A 26,744-nucleotide genomic window follows, 5' to 3' on the forward strand; every position below is an offset into this window, starting at 1 on the left:
AGTAGCTGGGATTACAGGCATGCCCCACCATGCCCAGCTAATTTTGCGTTTTTAATAGAGATGGGGTTTCACCATGTTGGCCAGGCTGGTCTCACACTCCTGACCGCAGGTGATCCACCTGCCTCAGCCTCCCAAAGTGCTGGGATTACAGGCATGAGCCACCACACCTGGCCCCACATCAAATCATTTCTAATCATCATATATTCTGGTCTTTCTCAAAATATTTCTGCATCTTCATCTATAAATTCCTCTTCTCTTCTGACCTAGACAAATGGATATTCTCCTCCATTCTCAAATTACAACTCTAATACCACCCCTATTCCCTCCCATTTTAGATCACACTGCCTCTCATATCCTTCAAGACCTAGTGTATTAATTCCTTTCTCTGTCTTTTATAACTTCTCTAACAGTTCTCTCTCTCAAAGTTTCCCTTCAGGTACAGGGAAGCTTGCAATATCTGTCTCTCCATCCCTGGACCTTATCAAGCTACTGACTTCACTACACATATACTCCCTCTCACTGTATACACACACCTCTCATTGTTCTCAGTATTCCCACACACACTCACCATACACACTATCAGAGTGCACACACACTGCACACACTGAACATACACCCCTCTTACTACACAAATACTATTTTACTGAGGCTATTCTCTAAGTCCTCAAAAATCTTGGCTTTCTAAAACAAATGGCCTTTTTGGGTTCATCCAGAAAGACCTCTAAGCAGCATCTGACACTGCTGCCATTTTTCTCCTTCAATATACCTCCACACAACTTTTTTCATTAGCTTTTTTAAATGCCCTCACATCCTCATTCTCTTCTCTTTTCCTCTCACAACTTTTTCATGGGGTTTCTCAACCCCATGTGCTTTTTTCCCACCATTCTCTTTTTTCCTCAGCACTCTCATCCACTCCTATAGTCCTCATCATCTCCATATACAGATGGTTCTCATATCTCATTCTGCTTTCCAGCCTGATTCCTCTTTTAAGCTCCAGGCCTCCTTTTCCAACAACAATTTGCAACCTAAAATCTGTAACTGATGTGTTTTCTTGAAAATTCCGATGAAAATTATGAAAAGGACTCAGGATGGCACTTTAAAAATTGTTGAAACAGAAGAAAAGTAATTCTTACCTAGCCAAAACAATTCCCCCCCACCAAAAAAAGAACAAAAACTGGAGGGAAAAAAATGGGCAAAGAACAAGCACTTTGCCAAGAAAAAAACGTACTTTTGACAAACATATTTTGAAATGGTAAACCTCAGAATAATGTCAATTGAAGGACATTTTGTTAAGGTACATAAAAATCCTTAAAATAGCTGTTTTATAGCTAAGAATTTAACAAGTAAAAATAGAGTTAAATCAAGATTTAGAGTAACAGAATTACATGCCTGCATTGGGGCATTCCATGTGCCCCATAAATGTGTACACTTGATATGTACCCACAAAAATTAAAAATTAAAAAAAGATTTAGTATAATAGATGTTTGAAAAGTTATTTATAATAGCAAAATAGTAAGAAGAACCTAAAATCTTAATACAGAATGGTTAAACATATTGTGATAGAGCTATATCATAGAATAATATAAAACCCCAAAACAGTTTCAAGGAATATTAAGAGGATATATAAAAATATCCAACATAGAATGTTAAGAAAAAAATAGCAGAATAAAAAGTTCTGCACATATTTTGATTCCAATTTTGTGAAAAAACAAACAAAAAGAAGAGAAAATGAAAATATATATTAAAATGTTCATGATTATCTTCTATATGGTAGGATTCCTTATTAATCCTACATACATTTTCTAAATTATCTACAATTGTAAAATAGGAGAAAAGTCAATAAAAGTGCTACATTACATAAAGCAGGAGAGAAAAAAATTAGAAATACTCGAAAAAAATCTTTAAATTATCAAAATTTTAATCACATATATTACAGTTTAAATCAAAATCTACACTGAGTACTTGAAGAGAGTACCTATTATACCATCATTTAGTTGAGTTCATTTGAACCAATCTAATGATAACCCCTAATTAGTGACAACTTATACCTGCTTTTTTTTTTTAACAATGCACGTACTTATAAAAGAGCTCCACCAAGTGGTGACATAAATCATCTTGGAACTATCAGAAAATTACTACTATGCATGCTATCATAACTAACATAAATTTAAGTTGCAGTTTCAAAAGTTAAAAATAATGTTCTATCTAGCTTGCACTTTGTGAAATATGAAAGATGAAAATAAGTCATAAGAAACGTGTGCTTTTGTGCTCTATCTCAGGGTCAAAAGATACATCCTTACACATAGTTCATGAGACTATAATAAGTCAGTAGCAGTAGGGTTACATTAAATGAAATATGAAGGTATTACAGAGAACTAGGGGGAAGAGCTGCCTTTATCTTTTACTCCTAGATTCCCTACTTACCTAGGTGATACATAGGAACAAAAGGAATAACATGCTAAGATGCCAGAAAATTTCACCTGTATAATATGAGCTTACAGTAGTCTAGTGTTAAGGACATTCTTGGATGTGCACAGAAGTAAAAGGCAAGAGTGGCAAAGCCAAGAAGAGGAATGTAAAAACTGACCTTACTTGTACTCAATCACATTTTTGAAACAACATGTAGGAGTGAACACCATGTGAATCAGTCACCCAGTTACACAATGCCTTTGTGGGTAAGAAAGTTGATTCTATTCCCAGAAAAATATGTACCTGGCAAATTCAGATTTACCTGGCCATTTGCCCAAAAGTTGAGCACCTGGGACTTCCTCCCTTAAGAACTCTTACAGATCATGCAGTATATGGTCAGAAAAATAAAAATAAATTTGAAAAACTCCTATGGAACTCAGTTCACAAACCTATGTAAGCTCTTAACTGAACTGTGACTTGCTTGCTTGCTCATTTGTCCCTATCTCAACTACTAATATGTAAGCATCCTGAAGGCAGAAAAATTGTATCTAATTCACTACTGTACCCCAAGAGCCTTGTAGTGTCCAGCACTAACACTAACATAGTTCTAAAAAGGAAAAAATAAAATAATTTTTTTAAAAAAACTGTGGCAGTAGCTACAGAGTGACTTTTCTCTGTTTTTTTTTTTTTCCTTTTTTTCTCCAATATGCTCAGAGAAACAAGCAGCAACTGAACCACCAAAGTGTAAGTTAAGACTGTTAGTTCCACTATAATTTCTTCAGCTCCCATTCACACATTGATAGCAAACTGGTAAGTATCAATAAGGTTAACACACACACACACACACAAAGAATGACATTACAGACCTCATTTTCTGAACAGATGATACATAACCTACCTAGAACTAAGTTTCTGGTCAAGCTCTCTGCTTAGATTATTGAGCTCAAAGCCCAAAAATTATCCATCCAAGAAGGTATAACCATATAGGAAAGAAAACTGCCACCATACTCAAAGGGCTACTAATTGACTTTTCTGCAAAATAGCTACAACACTGATGTCTACTACTCTTGGAAACAAGGTTGAAAACCATTGAGTAAGGAGATTAATTCCTACAACTCAGATCCAATTATATGGATCAACAATATCAACTCCTTTTACCAAATATCACATGTGCTGTTTCAAAAAAGGAAATCACCAACAAACAAATGAGGTGACATTTTTTTCCAGCTTTATGGAGGTACAATTGACAAATGAAAAAGTTTATACTTAAGATGTTCAATGTGATATTTTGATATATCTATACAATAGGAAGTGATTCCATATCCATAGTTTCACTTTCCAGTTTCAGTTTCCCATGGTCAACCATGGTTTGAAAATAGATGAGCAGAGTACCTATTTTGAGAGAAACAGACTACATTCACATAATTTTATTATAGTATCTTGTCATAATTGTTCTATTTTCTTAGTCATTGTTACTAATCTCTTACTGTGGCTAATTTACAAATTAAACTTTAATACAGGTATGTATGTTCAGGATAGGAAAAAACATAGTATATATAGGGTTCAGTACTATCTGTGGATTCAAGCATCTACTGAGGGTCTTGGAACATCCTCTGAGGATAAGGGCGGACTACTGTACTACAGTTAAGCTAATTAACATATCTATCACTTCGCATAGTCACCATTTTGTCTGTGTGTATGTGGTAAGGATACTTAAGATTTCTCTTAGTGAATTTCAAGAATACAAAACATTATTATTAACTATAATCAACGATGCTGTAAATTAAGTGTCCAGAACTACTACTTTTTTTGTTTTTGTTTTTGAGACAGGGTCTCATGACAGGGTCTCACTCTGTCACCCAGACTGGATTGCTATGGCACAATAATAGTCACCGCAGCCTCAACCTCCTGGGTGCTCAAGCACTCCTCCTACCTCAGAGTCCCAAATAGCTGGGACTACAAGTACATGTCACCACCTGCAATTTTTTTTTTTAATTTTTGGTAGAGATGGGGATCTCCCCATGTTGCCCAAGTTGGTCTCTAACTCTGGCCTCAAGCAATCCTCCTACCTTGGTCTCCAAACATGCTGGGATTATAGGTGTGAGCTGCCACATCTAACCCTTATTCATTTTATAACTGAAAGTTTGTACCCTTTGACAAACATCTCCACATTCTCCCCAGGTCCCCCACCCCTGCTAACCAACTTTTTACTGTTTGTGTTTGACTTTTTAAAGATTCTACATGTAAATGAGATCATGCAGTATTTGTCTTTCTGTGTCTGACTAATACAACATAATGTCCTTTGGGTTCATCCATGTTGCAAATGGCAGGATTTCCTACCTTTTTTAAGGCTGAATAAAATTCCATTATATATAACAGAGAGTCCTTGACTTACAAAGGTTCAATTTGCGATTTTTCAACTTTACAATGGGTTTGTCATGATCTTAATGCAATTTTAACAAGATTTTTTGACCTACAATGGGTTTATCAGTATATAACCCAATCATTAGTTTATCTGTTCATCAAATGACAGACACTTAGGTTGTTTCCATATCTTTGCAACTGTGAATAATGCTGCAATGAACATGGGAGTGTAGGTATCTCGTCAACACACTGACTTCATTTCCTGTGGATATATACCAAAAGGTAGGATTGCTGAATCATGTGGCAGTTTGAGTTTTAATTTTTTGAGGAGCTTCCATACTGTTTTCCATAAAAGATGTACCAATTTACATTACCACTAACACCGAACAATAGTTCCCTTTTCTTCACATCCTCTCTAATATCTGTTATCTTCCGACTTTTTGAATAATAGCTATGGGTCCTCAGAGTCCTGAGGTGGTGCAGGGTATCACATGGTGAGAGAACTGAGCATGCTAAGATGTTAGCTTGGGATAAAGCGACTGACGCCACTCTCATGAAAACCAATGAATCCATGAATAGATTAATCCATTTATAAAGGCAGAGACCTCAGGACTCAATCACCTCTTAAAGGCCCCATCTTTAATACAACCATATTGGGAATTAAGTTTCAACATGAGTTTTAGAGGGGAAAAACATTCAAACTGTAGCAGATGTCTTTTATTTCTTTTTCTTGCCTAATATTTCTGGCTAGATTTCCAGTACTATGTTGAATGCAAGTGGCAAAGTGAGTATCCTTGTCTTAATCCTGATCTTAGAGGAAAAGATTTTAGGTTTTCCCCATTGAGTATAATGTTAGCTGTGGGCTTATCACATATAACCTTTATTGTGCTGAGGTACATTCCTTTTATACGTAACTTGTTGAGAGTTTTCATCATGAAAGAATGTTAAATTTTGTCAAATTCTTTTTCTGAATCTATTAAGATAATCAATAATTTGTCCTTCATTCTGAAGTGGTATATTATATTTATAGATTTGCATATGTTGAACCATCCTTGCATCCCAGAGATAAATCCCATTTCATCATGATGTATGATCCCTTTAATGTGCTGTTGCTAATATTTTATTGATGATTTTTGCACATATGTTCATCAGGGATATTGACCTATAATTTTCTTCTCTTGTGATATCTTTGCCTGACTTTGGTATCAAGGCAATGCTAGCTAGCCTTGTTAAATGAGTTTGGAAGTGTTTCCTCCTATTCAAATTTTTGAAAAAGTTTGAGGATTGGTATTCTTCTTCAAATGTCTGGTAGAATTCACTAGTGAAGCCATCAGGTCCTGAGGCTTTTCTCTATTGGTAGATTTTTGATTACTGATTCAGTCTCCTTATTTGTTACTGGTCATTCAGATTTTATATTTCTTCATAATTCAGTATTAGCTGGTAGTAAGTGGCAAAAAGTATGTCTCCTTTAGGCCATCCAATTTGTTAGTATATAATTTGTTCACAGTAGTCTCAAGATTCTTTGTATTTCTGTGGTATCAGAAATGCGGTATCATAATGTCTCCTCTTTCATTCCTGATTTTATTTATTTGAATCTTCTTTTTTTCTTATTCTGGCTAAAAGTTTATCAATTTTGTTTATCTTTTCAAAAAAAAACTCTTCATTTTCTTGCTCTTTTCTATGTTTTTCGAGTCTTTCATTTATTTCTGCTGTGATCTTTCTTATCCCTTTCCTTCTATTAATTTTGGGCTTCTTTATTCTTTTTCTAGCTAGTTCCTAGAGATGTAAAGTTAGGTTACTTATCTGAAGTCCTACTGTTTCTTTATGTTGGTGTTTATCACTACAAAATCTCCTGTCAGAACTGTTTTGCTGCATTCCACAAATCTTGATGTGTTATTTTCATTTTCATTTGTATCATATATATATTTTTATAATTTCCATTTTGATTTCTTATTTGACCACTGGTTGTTCAGGAACATGTTTAATTTTCACAAATTTTGTATTTCCCAGTTTTCCTGTTATTTTTGCTTTCTAGTTTTATGCCATTGTGGTCAGGAAAGATGTTCGATATTATCTCAATCTTCTTAAATATATTAATACTTGTTTTATGGCCTAACATATGATTGATTCTGGAGAATGTTCCATGTATGCTCAAGTATAAAGGCATTCTTTCCATGATAGTTGTCAAAATTGGTGTTTCTGAAGGTCAGTCCTACTATTCCACCATCTTGCTGACATCAGCTGTCTAATCATTCTTATTCTACACAATGCTAAAAATTCTCTTAAACTGAAATTTCCATTTTGGGGAATATGTCCTGAGGAGGTGCCAAGACAATAGAGGAAAGAATGGGTCTTTCCAAAAGAGCAATAGGTTGGCATTGGAATAAGAGAATTCCAAGTTGAAAGAGAACTGAAAGAGATCATTAACCATTAAGTCTCGTGGTCTGGGAGTTTCTAGGGTTCCAAGTCATATAATGATAATCTGGCAAGTTTTCCAATACTTTAAAAAACCTATATGTTTACTTTCAATAAAGCTACAATAACTAAAATAGCAAATACTTTACCTTTGCTAAAATTCAGCGCAGTATAGTAACACAATTTACATGATGGTGATAAAAAGCACTAGTTGGCAGCTTTGTATATCTTGAATAAAACTAGGGAAAATAATTACTTAATAAACAAAGTTTGGTAGACAGTTTCCAAAACACAGATTCAATGTGGGCAAAAACTAATAATGGGTACCTGATGATTTTCAAGTACACTGTAATTCTGAATCAATCTGTCTTTAAAAATAGTTTTAGAATATGAGAATGCAATATCAAGATGCATATAAATGAGGTAAATTTAAAAGGAACATAAATAGAAAAGTTTATTTTATATTCTTTGATAAAATAATTTACTCCAAAATTCTGCTAAATATCTAGGTCTCATAAAGTCGATTAAATGTTTATAGTTGAACACATAAGAGACAGAAATAACTACCAATCTGAACATCAATAATTATGACTATCAGGCCTTTAAAATTATAATGTACATAAATAAGGAAAATTATAATGTATATAAATAAGGAAAAAATACTTCACTGACATTATAGCCATCTATTTCAAGACTACATCTGTTAGATCTATATTACATTTGTACAGAATGTAGAGATATTTAAAGCACAGGAAAACAGTTAGTTTTATTAAATTGAGACTTAAGACATCCTAACTCACTTGGAGCCTATAATAATCTCCACAACGATTTGAATCCTATGAGAGAGGTGTTACAGCAGTGTTTGATGTATCCTTCTTGTATCTACTTCTGACAGAAAGGACAAGAGTTAGGGCTTGACTCTTAACTGTTGGGAGCTGGGGGTAGGGAAAGTTAAAAGAAATACCTTGTAGCTATTTTCTATATCTAATTATTTATATCTCAACTTGTATTAGAAAGATTTCTAAAATCTTAAAAAAACAAGGCGGTGGGGAAAATGGCTGACTAGAAGGCGGGAGAGGAGAAGCCCGAAAAGTCACAATGAGCTGGAGCTGCCTGAGTAGTGGAGAGGAAAGTTCCAGTCGCAGCGCTGAGAAGCGATCAGCTGAAGAAGAAGCTGCAGACCTCCAACAAAGCCTGCAAAGATCTCCAACTTTGGATTTGCCATAGGTAGTCAGACGACAAAGAAAACATCACCCATATCCATCAGACTTGGATCAAGTAACCCTAAAGAAACTGTTCCAACTCTGGCTCCAAAAACTCTTTCAGTAGCAGCAGCTTTTAATGAAGATGAAGATAGTGAACCAGAGGAAAGGCCTCCAGAAGCCAAGATGAGGATGAAGAATACATGGAAGGGATACATCAACATCAGCTGGACTAAACTCCTTCAATAAAGGAAAGCATGGGTTTTCTGATAACCAGAAGCTATGGGAGCAAAATATAAAATCTCATCTTGGAAATGTCCATGACCAAGACAATTAAATGATGTTTTGAATTGGAATGTGGGGTGGGTATAAAGTTAAAAGGAACAGTTTCCTTTTTTAAAGAAGTGTAAGACTAACTTTGGAGCCGCTTTTTTTTTTTTCTTTTTCATCTTTTTAAAAGATTGAGTGGTACATTAATAAATGAGAGTTTGAAATTAGAGGTAATTTATGTTTTATATACAGATTTCAAGACATTTGCTTATTTGGTAGTTTTGTGTAATTAGTTTCCCAAGTTTACAGATAATAAAGAAATCAGAAATGGTACCTTTTTAAGAATTGCCTATTTTTTTAGACACAACTATTAGCATATTAAGAGGGAAGCAAAAAGTTATTGTCTATTTAAAACTGCAAGCAGTTACTCTCTTAACTCCCTTATTACCTAAACTTGTCTGGCTCCCAGGAACAGCCTTACAGAGAGAAGGAGTATTGTATTGAGAGGAAAATGTTACTGAACTATTGACTGAAAGTAAATTTAGATAAAATTAAAATACAGCTTTTTTTCTTTATGGGCATTTGTTTTCTTTCAAGTCATCATAAACTAGGTATTGCATTGCTATCAGTGGATACAGATGCTTAGCTCTTAAAATAATTTTTTATATGTAAACTGTTGAATATTTGAAATAGCCCACTTCACCTTAATGGGTCTTGTGTATCTTCATTAGTCTTCAAAGAAAAACCATTTGCTACCAAAGTAAATCAGTATTTTGAATGTGCTTCTCTTGTTTTTTGTTTATTAGCTAGTTCCTGTAAGCATTTCCACCAGAACTTGAGGCAAATCATAAGGAAGCTGTTTCTTTTAAAACACAAACCACCACCAAAAATTTAAATGTACATATTGCTTAAATATTTGGCTGTTTTTATTTTTAAAAGGTATAAACACCAAAAAAAAAAAAAAATAACATTGTATGAAGATGGAAAACAAGAAGATGCACTTTCTGTAGCCTTGTCTAAGGATTTAAATTACTAACTTGTGAACTCCAGTTTGAATTGAACTTAACTATCAGCTTTCTTACTAGTAAAATTGTATGGTTTATGTTAAATGCGTACGTATTGACCAGCGGCCTCTGAAAAAGCACATTTTAGATACTGAAATTGAAGGAAAGAAAATGCATCTTCAAACATTTTTTGGAATCTCACCACATGTACTTTGTTAGATTTGTGTATTGTAGGGTGTTTGTTTTGTATTTTTGTATTGTATATGAACTTTTTTTTAAATGTGACAGTTAAACACATCTTTAAAAGCATAGTCACAGACAAAAGAAGCATACAGTATAAAAATTTCCTTGAAAACTCCTACAATATTATATTTGGAGGCAGCTTCAGATTGTTTTATTGGTGGTAACTGCTTGCTGAGGTCTTTTAGTTGGTAATAACTCCAGAGAAGCAGCCTGTGTATATTCCTAACATTTTGTTCACTAGCATTTAAGTTTAGAATAAGCCCAAGTAAAACGATGGAAATGTATATAGAACTCTTAGTTCTTACATGATTTAATTATATCAAGATACATGAATTTAACTTACTTTAATGTAGGCAAACTATCCTTTTTTTGTCCATTTTCCTATTTGTTAAAATAACATACCTCTCCTACGTATTATTTTCTTGACCCAAATGAAATATTAACCTAAGGTCAAGCTGGGAGAGAGAAACGACTGAGATGAATGTCTTTACTAAAATACCAATAAATTTGTCAAACTCAAAAACAAACAAACAAACAAAAAAAACAAAAAAATCCAAAATAAGCGGGTAAAGAAAGTCAGCATTTTTTTTTTTTTAATCCATTGAGATACGGAGGAAAAAAAAAAGAAATTGGGCATTTTTATGGAGGACAGTTTTGGATACTGTTTGCTTTTGTATTCGATTTATTCAATACATATTTACTAAATGCCTACTAAGGACCAAACACTATTCTAACTACTAGAAATATATATCAGTGAACAAAACAAACATTCCTGTTTCCTGGAGCAGAGGGAAAAAGATAGTAACCAGAAAGCAGTATAAATAGGTAAACCATATACTATGCCAGAAAAAGAATAGAGTGCAATGGATAGAGAAGTTCAGGGAGAAGTAGGAGCAGGTTACATTATTAAGCAGAGTGGTCACCATAGGCCTCTTTGGTAAGGTGAGATTTGAGCAGAGACCATTCTATGAGCAAAGACTTCATTCTACGAGCAAATTTAAAATTTTTAAATGTGAATACCTTCTGACCTAGCAGTTCTACTTCTAGGAATCTACACTATAAAAGTACTCTCATTTGTGCATGAAAATGCATATATAAGGATAATTCACCACAACGGTTTGTAGTATCACACATTGAAAAACAAACTAAATGTCTCTCAACAATGAAATTCATAAATAAATTATGATATACCCAAAAATAAAAAATATATCCACTAAAAGGATTAAGCTAAATACAGATCAAGATATATTGCTAAATGAAAAAAGCAAGGTATAGAATAATGCAAAACTAGAAACTTTTACTAGTTGCCTCTGAAGAGAAGTGGGTGGCTTAGGGATAGGAATAAGAGAGTTTTTACTGTTTATACTTTTCTTTCTTTTGAATCTTGAACCATGTGAATCTAATGCCTATTCCAAAATTACTGATAATGACTTGTTAAAAGGTGTAGATAAGTAAGACTTCAATTGGGTAAAACTAAAATCCTTGTGTATATGCTAGAGGAAGGAAAAACTGGAGGGACAAAGTAAGCAAAAACTATCAGTGGTCATTTCTATGGCTATAACTAGGAATAGAAAGAGAGAAATGTTTCTCAGGGACATAGATGGAGCTGGAGGCCATTATCCTTAGCAAACCAACGCAGGAACAGAAAACCAAATCCTGCATGTTCTCACTTATAAGTAGGAGCTAGATAATGAGAACACATGGACACACAAAGGGGAACAACACACTGGGACCTATCAGAGGGGGGAGGGTGGGAGAGGACGCGGATTAGGACAAACAACTAGTAGGTATTAGACTTCATTCCTGGGCAATGAAATAATCTGTACAACAAACCCCCATGACATAAGTTTACCTATGTAACAAAACTGCACATGTACCCCTGAACTTAAAAGTTAAAAAAAAAAATCCCATGCAATGAGATACTACTCAGTAATGAGAATAAATAAATTGTTGATGCATATGCCAACATGAATGAAGTTCCAAATAATTATGTTAAAACAGTAAAAAAAAAAAAAAAAAAAAAAAAGAAAGTTCAACCTCTTGTGACAATGTAAATTAGTAGAGTCACTATAGAAGAATAGTATGGAGGTTCATCAAAAAAATAAGAATAAAACTACCATATGATACAGCAATCCACCACTGGGTATATATCCAACAGAAATAAAATCAGCATATCAAAGAGATATCTGCACTCCCATGTTGAATGCAGCATTTTTCCCGACAGCCAAGACATGGAATTAACCTGAATGCCCATTAATGGATGCATGGATAAAGAAAATGTGGTACATATAAACAATGGAATGTTATTCAGCCATAAAATAGAATGAAATGCTGTCATTTGGAACCAGAGAACATCAAGTTAAGTGAACTAAGCCAGGCACAGAAGGACAAATACCACATGTTCTCACTTATATGCAAGAGCTTAAAAAAAAAATTGAACTCGTGGAGACAGAGTAGAATGATGATTACCAGAAGCTGTGAAGGGTAGTGGGGATGGGAAGATAAAAGAGGAGTTGGTTAATGGGTACAAAAAGACAGTTATACAGAAGGAACAAGATGTAGTGCTCTATGGAAACACTATATAGTCACCATACAGTGACTATAGTTAACAATAATTTATTGTGTATTTCAAAATAACTAAAAGATTAGAATTGGAATGCTCCTAACACAAATAAATGATAAAAGTTTAAGGTGATGGATACTCCAACTACCATGATTTGATCATTACACATTATATGCTTGTATCAAAATATCACATATACCCCATAAATATGTATACCTATGCCTCCATAATAATTAAATATAAAAAATTTTAAAGTAAAAAAAAGAGAGCAACAGAGACCCGCTCTTTATTACTATAACGTGTGATTTATGTTAAAACAAGTCTATTTATTTACTTATTATTGTGAAAGTAAAATATAGAAAGGTGAAAAAAATGACAAGAAAAATGTTAGTATCCCCCAAGATGCATGCTATCATGAAAGCTGGCAGTTAAAACAGTAACAAACAATTATAAGATTCATAGTATCTATAAGGTTAAATTAAATTAATTCGTTAGCTCCTCAAAAAGAGCTTAATGGGTCTTGAACCAAAGATTTCTTCCATGGTTCCTCATGAAGAAAACACACTGCAGTAAATAATATTGGCCAAGAGTGAACACTTTTATGAGGTCAAAGCCTTTAAGAACAAGCAATTCTAAAAGTAGGCAGTACAATTATATATAAGATATATCTGGCTATTTCATGATGAAAGTTCATGATGATGAACTTTAATAGAGTTATCCAATACACACATTAAGTATAAACATTAGATAGTGAAAAAATAGGGGAAAATTACTTGATTAAAATTTTTTAGAGAATAGAGAAATTAAGAAAAATCAATAAAACCAGAAAAAAATGTTAAATCACCAACATTGAGAAACTTTTAGTTAGACTAACCAAGATAAAAGAGAGAAGGCTAAAATCAGGAATGAAATAAAAAAATTACTACCAACCTTACAGAAATAAAAAGGATTATAATGGCAATGCCATGAACAATTATTTGCCAATGAACTAGATAACTTAGATGAGGTAGACAAATTGCTAGAAAAATAAACTTAAAAAACTGATTCAAAAAGGAACTGACAAACTGAATAAACCTGTAACAAGTAAAATGACTGAATTAGTAATTTCGAAACTTTCCACAGAGAAAAGTCCAGGCCCAGATGGCATCACTGATGAATTCTACCAAATACTTAAAGAAGAATTAATATCTATTCTTCACAAACTGCCCCATCAAAACAGAAGAGGAGGCAACACTTCCCAGTCCATTCTGTGAAAGGCCAGTATTATCTTGATACTAAAATCAGACAAAGACATCACAAGGAAAAAAACTAAAGACCAAAATCTCTTATAAATACACATATAGAAATCCTTAAAAAAAAAAGGAGCAAACCGAATCTAGCAACATATCAAAAGGATTATACATTGCGACCAAGTGGGACTTATTCCAGAGATGTATTGTTGGTTTAACACCTGAAAATCAACTAATATACTACACCATTTCAATAAAGAACAAAAACTACATTATTATATCAATAGAAGCAGAAAAATCATTTGACAAAATCCAACACCCTTTCATAACAAAACACTCAACACCCTATAAATAAAAAATTCTTCAGCTGAGGAAAGGCATCTACAAAAACCCCACAGCTAACATCTACTTAATGGTGAAAAACTGGATAGTCTCCCACTAAGATCCAGGAAAAGACAACAATGTCCTTCTCATCATTCTATTCAACATTATATTGGAGATTTTAGACAAAGCAATTAGGCAAGAAAAAGAAAAAAAGGTATCCAGATTTTTAAAAAAGAAGTAAAACTATCTCTATTTGCAAATGACATTATTTTACATATAGAAAATCCTAAGGAATTCACTAAGAAACTATTGAAGCTAATAAATTAGTTCACCAAGTTTTCAGAGTACAAAATCAACATACAAAAACCACCTGTATTTCTATATACATACAGCTAAGTAATACAGAAACAACCTATGTGTCTGTCAACAGTCAAATGGATAAATAAAATGTAGTATATATAAACAATGGAATATTATTCAGTCATAAAAAGAAAGGTGATCCTGTCACTTGCCACAACACAGGTGGACATGGAGGCCATTACACTAAGTGAAATAAGCAGACACAGAAAGAAAATTATTGCATGATCTCATTTATATGTGGAATCTAAAATAGGGGTGTCACCAAAACAAATACAACAAAACAAAACTAAGTAAATGGGACTTAAACTAAAAAGTTTCTGCATAGCAAAAGAAATAATTAACAGAGTAAACAGACAACCCACACAATGGGAGAAAAATATTTACAAACTGTACATCCAACAAAGGATCCAGAATCTACAAGAAACTCAAGGAAATCAGCAAGGAGAAAACAAATAATCCCATTAAAAAGTGGACAAACTAGGTGAATGGACTGGTTTTTTTGTTTTTGCTTTTGCAACACAGTTTCACTCCTGTCGTCCAGGCTGGAGTGCAATGGTGCAATCTTGGCTCACTGCAACCTCCGCCTCCTGGGTTCATGTCATTCTCCTGCCTCAGTCTAGAGAGTAGCTGGGATTACAGGCACATGCCACCACGCCCGGCTAATTTTTGTATTTTTAGTAGACACAGAGTTTCACCATATTAGCCAGGCTGGTCTCGATCTCCTGACCTCAGGATCCACCCGCCTTGGCTTCCGAAAGTGCTAGGATTACAGGCGTGAGCCACCGCGCCGGGCCGAACGGACATTTTTCAAAAGAAGATACACAAATGGCCAACAAACACGAAAAATAACATCACCAATCACAAGGGAAATACCAATTAAAACCATAATGAGATACCACCTTATCACAGTCAGAATGAACCTTATTAAAAAGTCAAAAAAGTGTGCGAGGCGGCTGCAGCGGCGCGCGGAGGCGGGGCCTGGGCGGAGGGCCTTGCACCTCGTCACAGCGCGGGGGGCTGAGGTGGACATGGAGGCCATTATGCTAAGTGAAATAAGCAGACATGGAAAGAAAATTATTGCATGATCTCATCTATATGTGGAACATAAAAAAGGGGGTGTCACCAAAAGCAAATGCAACAAAAACAAAACTAAGTAAATGGGCCAGCTCCGGAGACCCCGGCCCGCCGCCTCACCGCTGGAGGACGAAAGCGCAGGCAGGGTCCGCGCGGCGAGTGGCAGGGGGCCGGGCCGAGTCAAAAGTCTATTTAAAAAGTGGATAAAGGATGCCTCGGAGTGATAAAGCCCTGATCCCTGGGGCGTTTGGGGACACTGGCTGCAGTTTCATCACAGTCGATCTGGACGCAAAGAGAATTTCAAGAGCTTGTTGGTCAGGTCAAGAATAAATCTATGCGTGATGTTGTCCTGATCCTGGGTTTATAGTCGTCGTCCTTTTTAAACTGCAAAGAAGCATTTGCAGGCTTTATCTCATGGGCACCACTTGCCAACCTTTTTTTAATTTCTATTTTTTATTTTTTATTTTTTTGAGACGGAGTCTCGCTCTGTCACCCAGGCAGGAGAACAGTGGCGCGATTTCGGCTCACTGCTAGCTCCACCTCCCGGCTTCAAGCGATTCTCCAGCCTCAGCCTCACGAGTCGCTGGGACTACAGGCTCACACCACCACGCCGGCTAATTTTTACATTATTAGTAGAGACGGGGTTTCAGTGTGTTGGCCAGGCTGGTCTCAAACTCCTGACCTCGCGATCCGCCCGCCTCGGCCTCCCAAAGTGCTGTGATTACAGGCGTGAGCCACCGCACCCGGCCGCCAACCTTTTGAGGACATGAAGCTGGCAGAAAAATAAAGCGTCGTCCCTCTGCGCGTCCCTCCCCGTCTGCTAGAATGTTTCTCAGGAACGCTCCTCCAGGGATTGCTCCCCAGTTCTAATGGGAGGCCTTTGGCCCACCAGGGAGCTTTAGGTTCCCCAGGTGCTTCTCAGAGGCTGACGAGGGCGTGGAGAACGTGTCGGTGAGCGCCCCGGTGCAGATGCTCATCAGCACGCTCGCTGCAGCGCAACGGGGCTGCTCGGGGCACCAGCAATCAGCGCGCTGCACAGAGAGGCCAGAGGGCAGACGCCAAGCCAGCTGCCAAGCCCACCGTGCACAAGGAGTAGCCTGTATTGCCTGCCTGTGGTCTTGTTGCTGACTTTGACCCCATCGGGAGGAGGAAACTGCAGACGTTGGCCCGTTGGTGCTAGATTAAGACAATGACGATTCCGTGGACCGGAACATTGGGGAAGCCATCCAGGAGTACCTGAAGGCAAAGAGTGGAGCCACACAGGCAGGGGCTGGCAGGGGCAAATCAGGAGCAGCCCAGTCTTCCAGGGCCGCAGGCAGTGGCAGTAGATGTAAGCCAGAACCATCTCACGGCAGTGCCCTGACTTCCGTGTGTCCCCCTAAAACTTGTACCTGGCTCAGGTGGTGGCCCTGGCAGCCAGGTGAGATCCAATGAGGACTAGGGTTCCGCCTCCCCGGGCAGCGCGAGCAGCAACCACTCCTTTGAGCCGAGCATTACGGCGGAAATAGAATAGTTTCTGAATGAGAAGAGACAGCATGCGAACCAAAAACGTGATGGGTCAATAGATAAAAAACCAGATCCAAACAAAAATTCGACCAAGTCACTCTTGAAATCCCACCAAGAGTCAGCCGCAAAGGTGGCGCATCGGCAGGGTCTGATGGGCGCCCATAAGGAGTTCGCCTTTTGCAAACCTCCCCAGTTAGCAAAGACGAATGTGCAGCCCAGAAGCCTCAAGTCCAAGGTCACGACCAAGCAGGAGAACAAGGGCAGCCCGAAGCCAGCAGCCCCCTGCCGCCCTTCAGAAGCACCACAGAATAAAAGCGGGGTCAAGAGGAGCGCCGGTGCCCTGAGAAGGGGAAAGCGAGTCACGAGCGCGGCACAGGCGCCCGAAGCGTCCGACTCCAGCAGCAACGACGGCACGAAGGAGGCCATCTAGGTGTACTAGCTGCAGAAAACACGCAAGGAGGCCAACGGGGACCTGCCCCAGAGGGCCCAGCTCCGGGAGGAGAGGACGCCTGACCCTTCCGCACTACAGCACAAGCAGCGCCACAAAAAGTGCCTTGCGCGACACCCACAGAAAAACACCCAGCTAGAGAAAGCCAGTGGCCACCAAGGCCACAGACCCTTGCCCGGGACGCCTGGACACTGAGCATTCCCTACAAGCTCCCGAAGAAAACCAAAGCTCCGCCTCCAGCGAGCCCGGCTTCCAGGAGCGAGTTTGTAGAATGGTCCTCGCGCCAGGCAGACACGTCCGCTGAACTGACGTGTGTGGAAGCAATCTCGGGCATTTCCAAGACTACCCTGCCAGCCCCGTGTAAGGCAGCAACAGGTCCCTGTCTGCAAGCCCACTCTTGTACTCCCCGAACGTGCCTTCCCACTCTGACGGCGACAGTAGCTCCGTGGACAGCGACGACAGCATCGATCAGGAAATCCAGACGTTTTGACCCTCAAGGCACATTCGGGGAGTTTGCTGACCAGAGGTGAGAGCTGCTCGCAGGCTGCCCAAGGCCCACTTTCACCGCCTGGCCCCAACAGCCAGACCAGTGGCCCCAAGGCCCCTCTCTCTAAAACACCGGACCCACCTTTGAGCTGCAAAAGGAAACGTAGAGGCGGCGGCCATGCCGTGATGCCATCCACGCCCAAGAAAACGCGGGAGGTGGTGAAAGATGGTGGCCAGGATGCCGACCACAGCCAGGTGTGAGCCGAGCCCGGCCATGAGAGGTGGGACCTGCCCGTCCAGGGCAAAGCCAACGAGGTCCCGGGAGGGGAGGGCGCAGCCAGGGGGCCCGGCGACACTCGCATGATGCAGGGCCAGGGTAAGACAGACGAAGCGAGGCGCCTGGACGACAACCAGAGCTCCGAAGACAAGAGCAGCTCCCTGGACAGTGACGAGGACCTGGACACGGCCATCAGGGACTTACGGTCCAAGTGAAAGCTCAAGAAGCGGTGCAAGGAGCCCAGGGCTGCGTGCAGGCAGAAGGTCAGGTTCAGCACTGCCCAGACGCACTTCCTGGAGCAGCTGGGCGGGCTCTGGAGAGACTGGAAAGACCGAAGCCCGCCAGTGCTGACTCTCCAAGTCCACGAGAGACAGCGGCGAGGGCCCAGGGAAGAAACCTCCCAGTGTCTGTGGCAGTATGGCAGAGAGGAAGAAGCAGGAGGGCGCCAGGAGCCAGGACATGGCCCCGGCCTTCCGAGTGAGGGGACCCGCCTCTGCCTCCACCTCTGAAGAGAATCCATTCCCCAGGGAATGCCAGGGCCCAGCTCCCAGCCGCGGCTCGCTGTCTGACGACAGCAGTTCAGTGGACAGTGACGATAGCATCGAACTGTAGATAGTAAGTTTTTGGCAGAAAAGGCCAAGGAGTCGGTGAGCAGTTCAGAAGTTCAGGCAGAGGGACCTGCTGCTCTCGGGACTGGGGGCTCATTCAGGCCAGAGTTGCTGGGAAGGAAGGAGCCGGCCCCACCGCCTGGCGTGTGCACGCGGAGCCAGAGGGCCAGGGGGGTCCTACAGCCAGCAGAAGGGCCGTGAGGTGCAGAGAGCGCTGGAGCACAGGGCGCAGCCGGCCTGTCCAGCCAGGGCGGGCAGGGGCTCCCCACTGCTCCGGCCCAAGGGGATCCGGCACCACCGAGGAGCACCAGTGGCAGTGTCTCCGCCAAGGGGCTCTCAGAGAGCAGGAGAAATGTTTACATTCAGAAAGACCAGAGCTCACAAGGGGCCGAGAATGCTGCCAAAAGTGCTTTTGGTCAGCTGCCCAGCAGTGCCACAGCGGGCACCGAGGCAAGAGGTGCTGAGGGGACCTTTCACTTTGGCTGTGGAAGCCGGGGCTTCCTCACCCCCAGCCAGGAAGCTGAGAGGGACTCGAGCGCAGGCCGACGACACCCTGCCCTGGAGCGACTTCACCCTCCGGAGCCTGTGGGCTGCGCTCCGAAGGTAGAGATGCGGAGTGGAGGCGGGGCGTCGGGAGCGGGAAAACCAAGGGTTCCGAGGGCCCCGCCCGGGGCCTGCCCAGCCTACCTCTTGCGGGCTTCTCCCCGCGCTGTCCACCCAGCTCTTCCATTTTGGAAAGGGTGTCTCCCGGGGGGGCAGGCAGGCCAGCCTCTTCAGCCCCCACATGAGGCCGCCTCTGCAGGGCGCGTCCTTCTTGGCCTTCAGGGAGGCCCTGGCCGAGCCCAGCCCTGTCTTTGGAAGCCCATACTTGCTGGCGAAGAAGGACGGCGGGCCCTGGCCAAGCCGGAAGGCACAGACAGGGCTGAGTTTGCCCGACAGGAGGAACTCGGGCTCAGAGGAAAGCATTTTAGACCTGAGGTATTGACGAAGGGTCATCGATAGCGACGACCAGGACCAGGACGCCTTGGACGGGACGCCTTGGGCAGTGACTTCAGCGACACTCCGCGCACGGAGGACAGTGGCAGCAGCTCAGTAGTGAAGGTCTAAGCCCTCGAGTTGTGGGTTCGCGTCCCGGTTTCCGTGCATTTGTGGAAAGGGGCATATCTGTGCGTGTATCCCTGTGTATGTGTGATGGTTCTGTGGTTGCAGGGAGGGGAAACAGGAGTCCGTTATACATAGCCCTGTATAGACGTACACCAACATGAAACAATGCTTTTATTTAACAGATGTGTCCTGGTAAATATGATTTTTGTAGCTGTCTGTAAATTATTTAAAGTGAGGTAAAAAGTATTTTTAGAAAATACTGTTGTTCAGTTTTGTAGGGTGTTTCTAACTGCAGTTTTCTGTGTTCTGCATGCAAGTCTTAGATTAGAAAACATTTGGTTCTTATCATCGCAGCCAAGTTCACAGACTCTGATGTTTTTTGGTTGTTTGCTGGTGACAATGTCCATCAGTGGCAGCAGTGGTAGCCTGAGGAACGCCAAGCTACCCTCCCCGGGAATCTCTCAGATGTCCCAAGGTGTCAGTGGGGAAGCTCGCAGGACAGCATTTTTTATACAGAGGACATCCCTGCCCCCTTGCCGCCCCCTTGCCGCCCCCCTGGTCCTTGGAGGCCAGAGCATATTTGAAAACTGCAGTCACAGCCATCCGCTGAAAAACGATTTGAAGCACAATGGCCAGCAAGCACGTGAGGGCTCCCTGTTGCATGTGAAATCCCCGCGGAAGTCAGTAGCAGCTGCTCTGAGGCTCAGCCCTGGACCTGGGTGGATTCATGTCCAATCTTTTTCAATCACTAGATGATTCTAACATCTAAATAAACCCCTTTTTATATGGAAAATAAAGTAAAAAAACAATAGATGTTGGCGAGGATGCAGTGAAAAGGGAATGCTTATACACTGTTGGTGGAAATGTAAATTAGCACAACCTCTATGGAAAATAGCATGAGGATTTCTCAAAGAACTAGAAGCAGCAACCATTCGATCCAGCAATCCCACTACTGGGTATCTACCCAAAATAAAAGAAGTCGTAATATCAAAAAGAGACTTCCACTTGTTTACTGCAGCATAATTCACAACTGCAAAAGTATGGAATCAACCTAAGTTCCATCAACTGATTAGTGGATAAAGAAAGTGTGGTATATATCTCAACAAACTAGGCATTGAAGTAACATACTTCAAAATAAGAAGAGCCATCTATGACAAATCCACAGCCAACATCATACTTAAGAGGCAAAAGTCGAAAGCGTTCCCCTTGAAAGGCAAAACAAAACAAGGATGCTGTCTCTCTCACCACTCCTATTCAACATAGTATTGGAAGTCCTAGCCACAGCAATCAGACAAGAGAAGGAAATAAAGAGCATCCAAATAGGAAAAAAGGAAGTCAAACTATTCCTGTTTGCAGATGATGATTTGATACCTAGAAAAATCCCATGGTCTCTGCTCAAAAGTTCCCTCAGCTGATAAGCAAAGTTTCAGGATATAAAATCAATGTACAAAAATCACTAGCATTCCTATGCACCAACAACACCCAAGCTGAAAGCCAAATCAAGAATGCAACCCATTCCCAGTAGCCACAATAAAGAATAAAATATCTAGGAATACAGCTAACTAGGGAGGTGAAAGCTCTCTACAAGAAACACTGCTCAAATAAATCAGAGATGACACGAACAAATAGAAAAACATTCCATGCTCATGGATGAGAAGAATCGATATCATTAAAATGGCCACACTGCCCAAAGCAATTTACAGATTCAATGCTGTTCCTATCAGACTACCAATGACATTCTTCACAGAATTAGAAAAAAAAAAAAAAAAAACTATTTTAAAATTCACATGGAACCAAAAAAGAGCCTGAATGGCCAAGGCAATCCTACACAAAAAGAACAAAGCTAGAGGCATCACATTACCCAATTTCATCCTTTTAAAAGATGTAGTTCAAAGGATATGAACTAGCAAATACATAGGATGAACAAGTCCAGAGATCTAATGTACAACATGAGGACTATAATAAATAAAATGGTATTGTATTAGAGATTTTTGTTAAATACATAGATTTTAGCTGTTTTTTTGTTTTTGTTTTGTTTTGGTTTTTTTTGCCCAGGCTGGAGCACAGTGGCGTGACTTCAGCTCACTGCAACCTCCGCCTCCCGGGTTCAGGTGATTCTCCTGCCTCAGCCTCCACAGTAGCTGGGACTACAGGTGCCACCACCATACCCAGCTAATTTTTTGTATTTTTAGTAGAGACAGGATTTCACCATGTTGGCCAGGCTGGTCTCAAACTCCTGACCTCAAGTGATCCACCCACCTCGGCCTCCCAAAGTGCTGAGATTACAGGCATGAGCCTCCCTATCAAAATCCCAGCTGCCTTTTTTTAAAACAGAAATTTACAAACTGATCCTAAAAATTCACGTGGAAATTCAAGCACCAAGAGTAACCAAAGTAATCTTGAAAAAGAAAATCAAAGTTGGAGAACTCACACTTCCATATTTCAAAACATACTACAAAGCTATAGTAATCAAAATAGCATGGTACTACCATAAGAATAAACATACAGAGCAATGGAATAGAACTGAGACTCCAGAAATAAACCTGGCTTTTATAGTCAACTGATTTTCAATAAGGGCACCAAAACAATTCAGTGAAGAAGGAATAGTCTTTTCCATAAGTGGTACAGGGACAACTGGATATCCACATTCAATAGACTGGAGTTAGACCTCTTCCTCACATCATACACAAAATTAACTCAAAAAAAAAAAAAAAAAACCCAAGATTTACAAGTAAGACCTAAAAACCATATGACTCTTAGAAGAAAGCATAGAATAAGTCATCATGACCTTGGGTTAGTCATGGCCGTCTTAGATACAACATGAAAAGCCCAAGCAACCAAAAAACAAAAAAAAAAAAACAAAAAACAAAAAAAAAATAGAAAACTGGACTTCATCAAAATTAAAATCCTATGCTGCAAATGACATCATCAAGAAAGTGAAAAGGCAACTCACAGAATGGGGGGGAAGTCTGCAAATAATAATATCTTATAAGAGACATGCATAAAGAAGAAGCTTTAACTACATCTTAAAAACAGAATTTAGGCTAAAGGAAAAAAGAAGAGTATTCCAAAAAAAGGGGAGACAGCATGAATATGAATACTAAGGGAGGAGAACACAGGCATTGGGGGCCATCAATGGAAATAAAAAATAAGACTGGAAGGAAGGTTAAAGCACAGACTATGGAGAACTACAAATACTGAGACAGTTTGGACTTTACTTCTTCATAATGGTGGTGGGAGCATGGGAGGGTGTTACAATGGAGGCTATTGAGAGTGGGTTGTAACAATGAAAAATAAATTTTAAAGCAAAAGGGGCAAACTGTAAACCAGTCTTTTCTAAAACTCAGGCATAGGATGGATTAGATGGAGAAAACAAGAGACTAGTCAGAAAGAGGCACTAAAACATGCATAAAAAAATGCCCAAGTCAATGACATAAGCTTCCACCTTCTGAAATTAAAAAAATAAAAAGGAAACTAAAACCAAAGCAAACAGTAAAAACCAAGCACTGCTGGTAAGAGAAAGGAAGGGACAGATGTGAGAGGCAATGCAAAAAGATAACTTGAGACTGAATGGATAGGTTTAAAATAGGAGTCTGGTATCGTTTTAATTAGTCCTATGGATAGACAATATCAAGGCAAACCTGTAAAGGAAGCAAATGGTAATGTAAAATGGTAACTTCTTCCTAGAATGTAGAAAGCTGCAGAGTATTGCTCCCACCCTCACAACAAGAACAAGCCAGATAAGGAATAAAAACATAACGTTTTTTGAAATCAACATATCCTTTCCTTATATTTCAGATTAGTTTCCCCTAAAAAAAGGAACCTCCAATGAGAGAAAATATATAAATAATGGCTCATCTGTGGCACAGCATGAAAGGAAGAGACACAGGGAACCCTAACAAAAGTAAAAGTATTCAGCTAAAAATTTTTAATGAATGCTGATTACAAAACAAAAATCCATTTAAATATAAAAAATAAACAGGTTAAAATCAAAATGAAGGTAAAAGATATATAATGTGAACAGTGATCACAAGAAAAGTGGAATGGATATGTGGACACTGTAGAACAAAAGATACAAATTTGGATTAAAAAAGCACGTTGCATAATGATAAAGGTACCAATTTACCTAGAAGGCATAAAAATTCTAAACTTGTATGCACCCAAGAATAAAGCTTTAAAATACACTAATAGAGGCCAGGTGCGGTGGCTCATGCCTGTAATGCCAGCACTTTGGGAGGCCGAGGAGGGCAGATCACGAGGTCAGGAGTTCAAGACCAGCCTGACCAACACAGTGAAACCCTGTCTCTACTAAAAATACAAAAATTAGCCGGGTATGGTGGCACATGCCTATAATTCCAGGTACTCGGGAGGCTGAGGCAGGAGAATCGCTTGAACTCGGAAGGCGGAGGTTGCAGTGAGCCGAGATCGTGCCACGCACTCCAGCCTGGGTGACAGAGCAAGACTCCATCTCAAAATAAAATAAAATAAAATAAAAAATACATTAATAAAAAACAGAATTTTAAAAGGCCATTCTAATTACAGTTGGAAGCTTCATATTTCTCCCTCAGTAATTAGTAAAATACACAGAAAGAAAATCAATAAGGATATGGATGATCTACTGTACCTTTTCTATGTATACACAAGTATACACAAATACTTACCATTGTGTTACAATTGCCTACAATGTTCAGTACAATAACATGCTGTACATGTTTGCAGACTAGGAGCAACAGGCTATATACCACACAGCATAGGTGTGGCATAGGCTATACCATCCAGGTGTGTGTAAGTACATGCTATGATGTTCACACAACAATGAAATCACCTAATGACGCATTTCTCAGATGTGTCCCCATTGTTAAACAACACATGACTGTATTTATTTAAAATATAACCACCATATCACAAAAATAAGTAAGTGGCTCTATCAAGGGTAATATATCCCAAAGCTCTTTGAGATATGTATATACCCATACATTTCATATACATATATATGTATGTATAACAAAAAGCCTATGAGGTTCATATTCAGGCATTATTTCTGCCTTACAGGTTAGCAAACTGAGACTCATAGAATTAACCAATTTGCCTAAAATCATATAGCTACAATATAATTACAACCAAAGTTTTCTGCCTTGAGGTCCAAGGCATTTTCCATTCTACTACACTGCCAATGAAGATGCAGAAAGTACACCAAAATTCTAACAGCTGATTCACCTTAAGTCACAATATGAACAGCACCTTAGCCAATTTCTTAATGGAAAGTCCTATTCATATGCTAAGCAACATGAACACAATCTAACCTTATGAACAATATTATGAAGATTATGAAGAATTAATCTTTATTATTACACTTCACTAAATATTTATTTAAAAAAAAAAACACTTTTCTAGACAAAATACCACAAACTTTAAAGGGATTAATACATGCTTTCATGTATGCATAAACAACTTTTCTGACTCTAAAGTACTTAAAAATAGGAGTTTTAACAAACATACTGCATCAAAATCACTACAATGCATTTAAAATTGTAACCATTTTAACTGATATCCTAAATTCTCCAAAAAAATTACATTAATGATAAAATTTTCTGGGGTATTTCTTAAGTAAAATTATTCTGTTTGCAAGACCTAATATACACACTCATTGACTCTAATAAGAGCTTTATATGCATTAATTTATTTAATCTGCACAATAACTCCAAGATCCAGAAATTATTGTCAGTCCCTTTTACAGATAAGAAAACTAAGGCTCGAAAATTGTAGATAACATGTTCAGGATAATGGAGTTAGGACATAGTATATCTGTTTGACTCTTAATCCTTGCTCTTAACCCATCCTCTATCCCAATAAACATCACCTACTTTCTATTGTTAAAAAGGGTTTCCTTTTTGACAATACTCCTCCTCTTGTTTCAAAGAAGACAGACAACTGCCACTAGAATAGCTGCACTGGAAACATACTCATTCTGTCATTACATTTGCTTCTTAGAACACACTCTATCACATTCTCCCTTAGATATTATTATATACATGAAGGTTAAATTCTTAGGCCAACCCTCAAAAACTTAACTGTCACTTAAAATCATATTTCAAGGAAAAGTCTGTTGATTTATAACACGACAACAGGACATCATCTTCTGTCATACCCTTCAAAAGCATACCTCAAATCCCAAAAGTAACATGAAATTCCTTTCTTACCTTCCTCCAGTACCTAGCCATAAATAATTTCACATATCCTAGTCCCCATCATGAGCTCCATTAGGAAATAAGATTTAAATTGGGCCAGTTCCCAGGGAAGGTAGAGACAAAGCCAGGATGAAAAAGGGGTAATAAAGCAGTAACATTTGCTTAAATATGTATTCAATTCTGAAGCTCAAAAGAGCCTCTACTGTTAAAACTATTATTTTTATAGTTTAGTACAAAAAAAATGAGTTATGTGAACTAGGCTGGAAACCTAACTACTATATCAAACTTGCAAACAGATTTGGAACACAATGCACTTATAAATTGAAAACTACAGTATGTATACTCACTAATACTCTCTATAATCAGCTATCCCTTCCAAAATTTCTGAACACTAACAATCTAGTATTTTAGGAAGAGAAAAGTGAAGGAGCTCTGATTCCATTTAATTGTATATGCACAAAAACAGCTTTGTACATGAAGTACCCAAGTCAGTTAAAATATACACTAGATGCCCGGGGATTATAATACCCAAGTCATGCATTCAAGATACTTCAGTATTCCTTTCTTTTTAGATAAGAAATGTGAGACTATGTTCAATTCTTTGGAAATTATGACACTTGTTTTCTCCTTTTTACTGCCAGAGATTTTATTTAATGGTTTTAAACAATTT

General features: G+C 39.1%; 1 protein-coding gene and 2 pseudogenes across 1 annotated transcript in view; 2 read left to right on the forward strand and 1 right to left on the reverse strand.

The window, feature by feature from the left end:
* RB1 (RB transcriptional corepressor 1) overlaps window positions 1-26,744 on the reverse strand; it is a 180,083-nt gene that overhangs the window by 147,602 nt on the left and 5,737 nt on the right. The gene's annotated exons all lie outside the window — the stretch shown is intronic.
* LOC108530693 (PEST proteolytic signal-containing nuclear protein pseudogene) lies at window positions 8,287-8,727 on the forward strand (annotated as a pseudogene).
* On the forward strand, window positions 16,283-20,714 carry LOC108530742 (protein phosphatase 1 regulatory subunit 26-like; annotated as a pseudogene).

Source organism: Rhinopithecus bieti, unplaced genomic scaffold (genome assembly GCF_001698545.2).
Source record: "Rhinopithecus bieti isolate Rb0 unplaced genomic scaffold, ASM169854v2 scaffold_7398, whole genome shotgun sequence".
In the NCBI taxonomy this organism is placed as follows: Eukaryota; Metazoa; Chordata; class Mammalia; order Primates; family Cercopithecidae; genus Rhinopithecus; species Rhinopithecus bieti.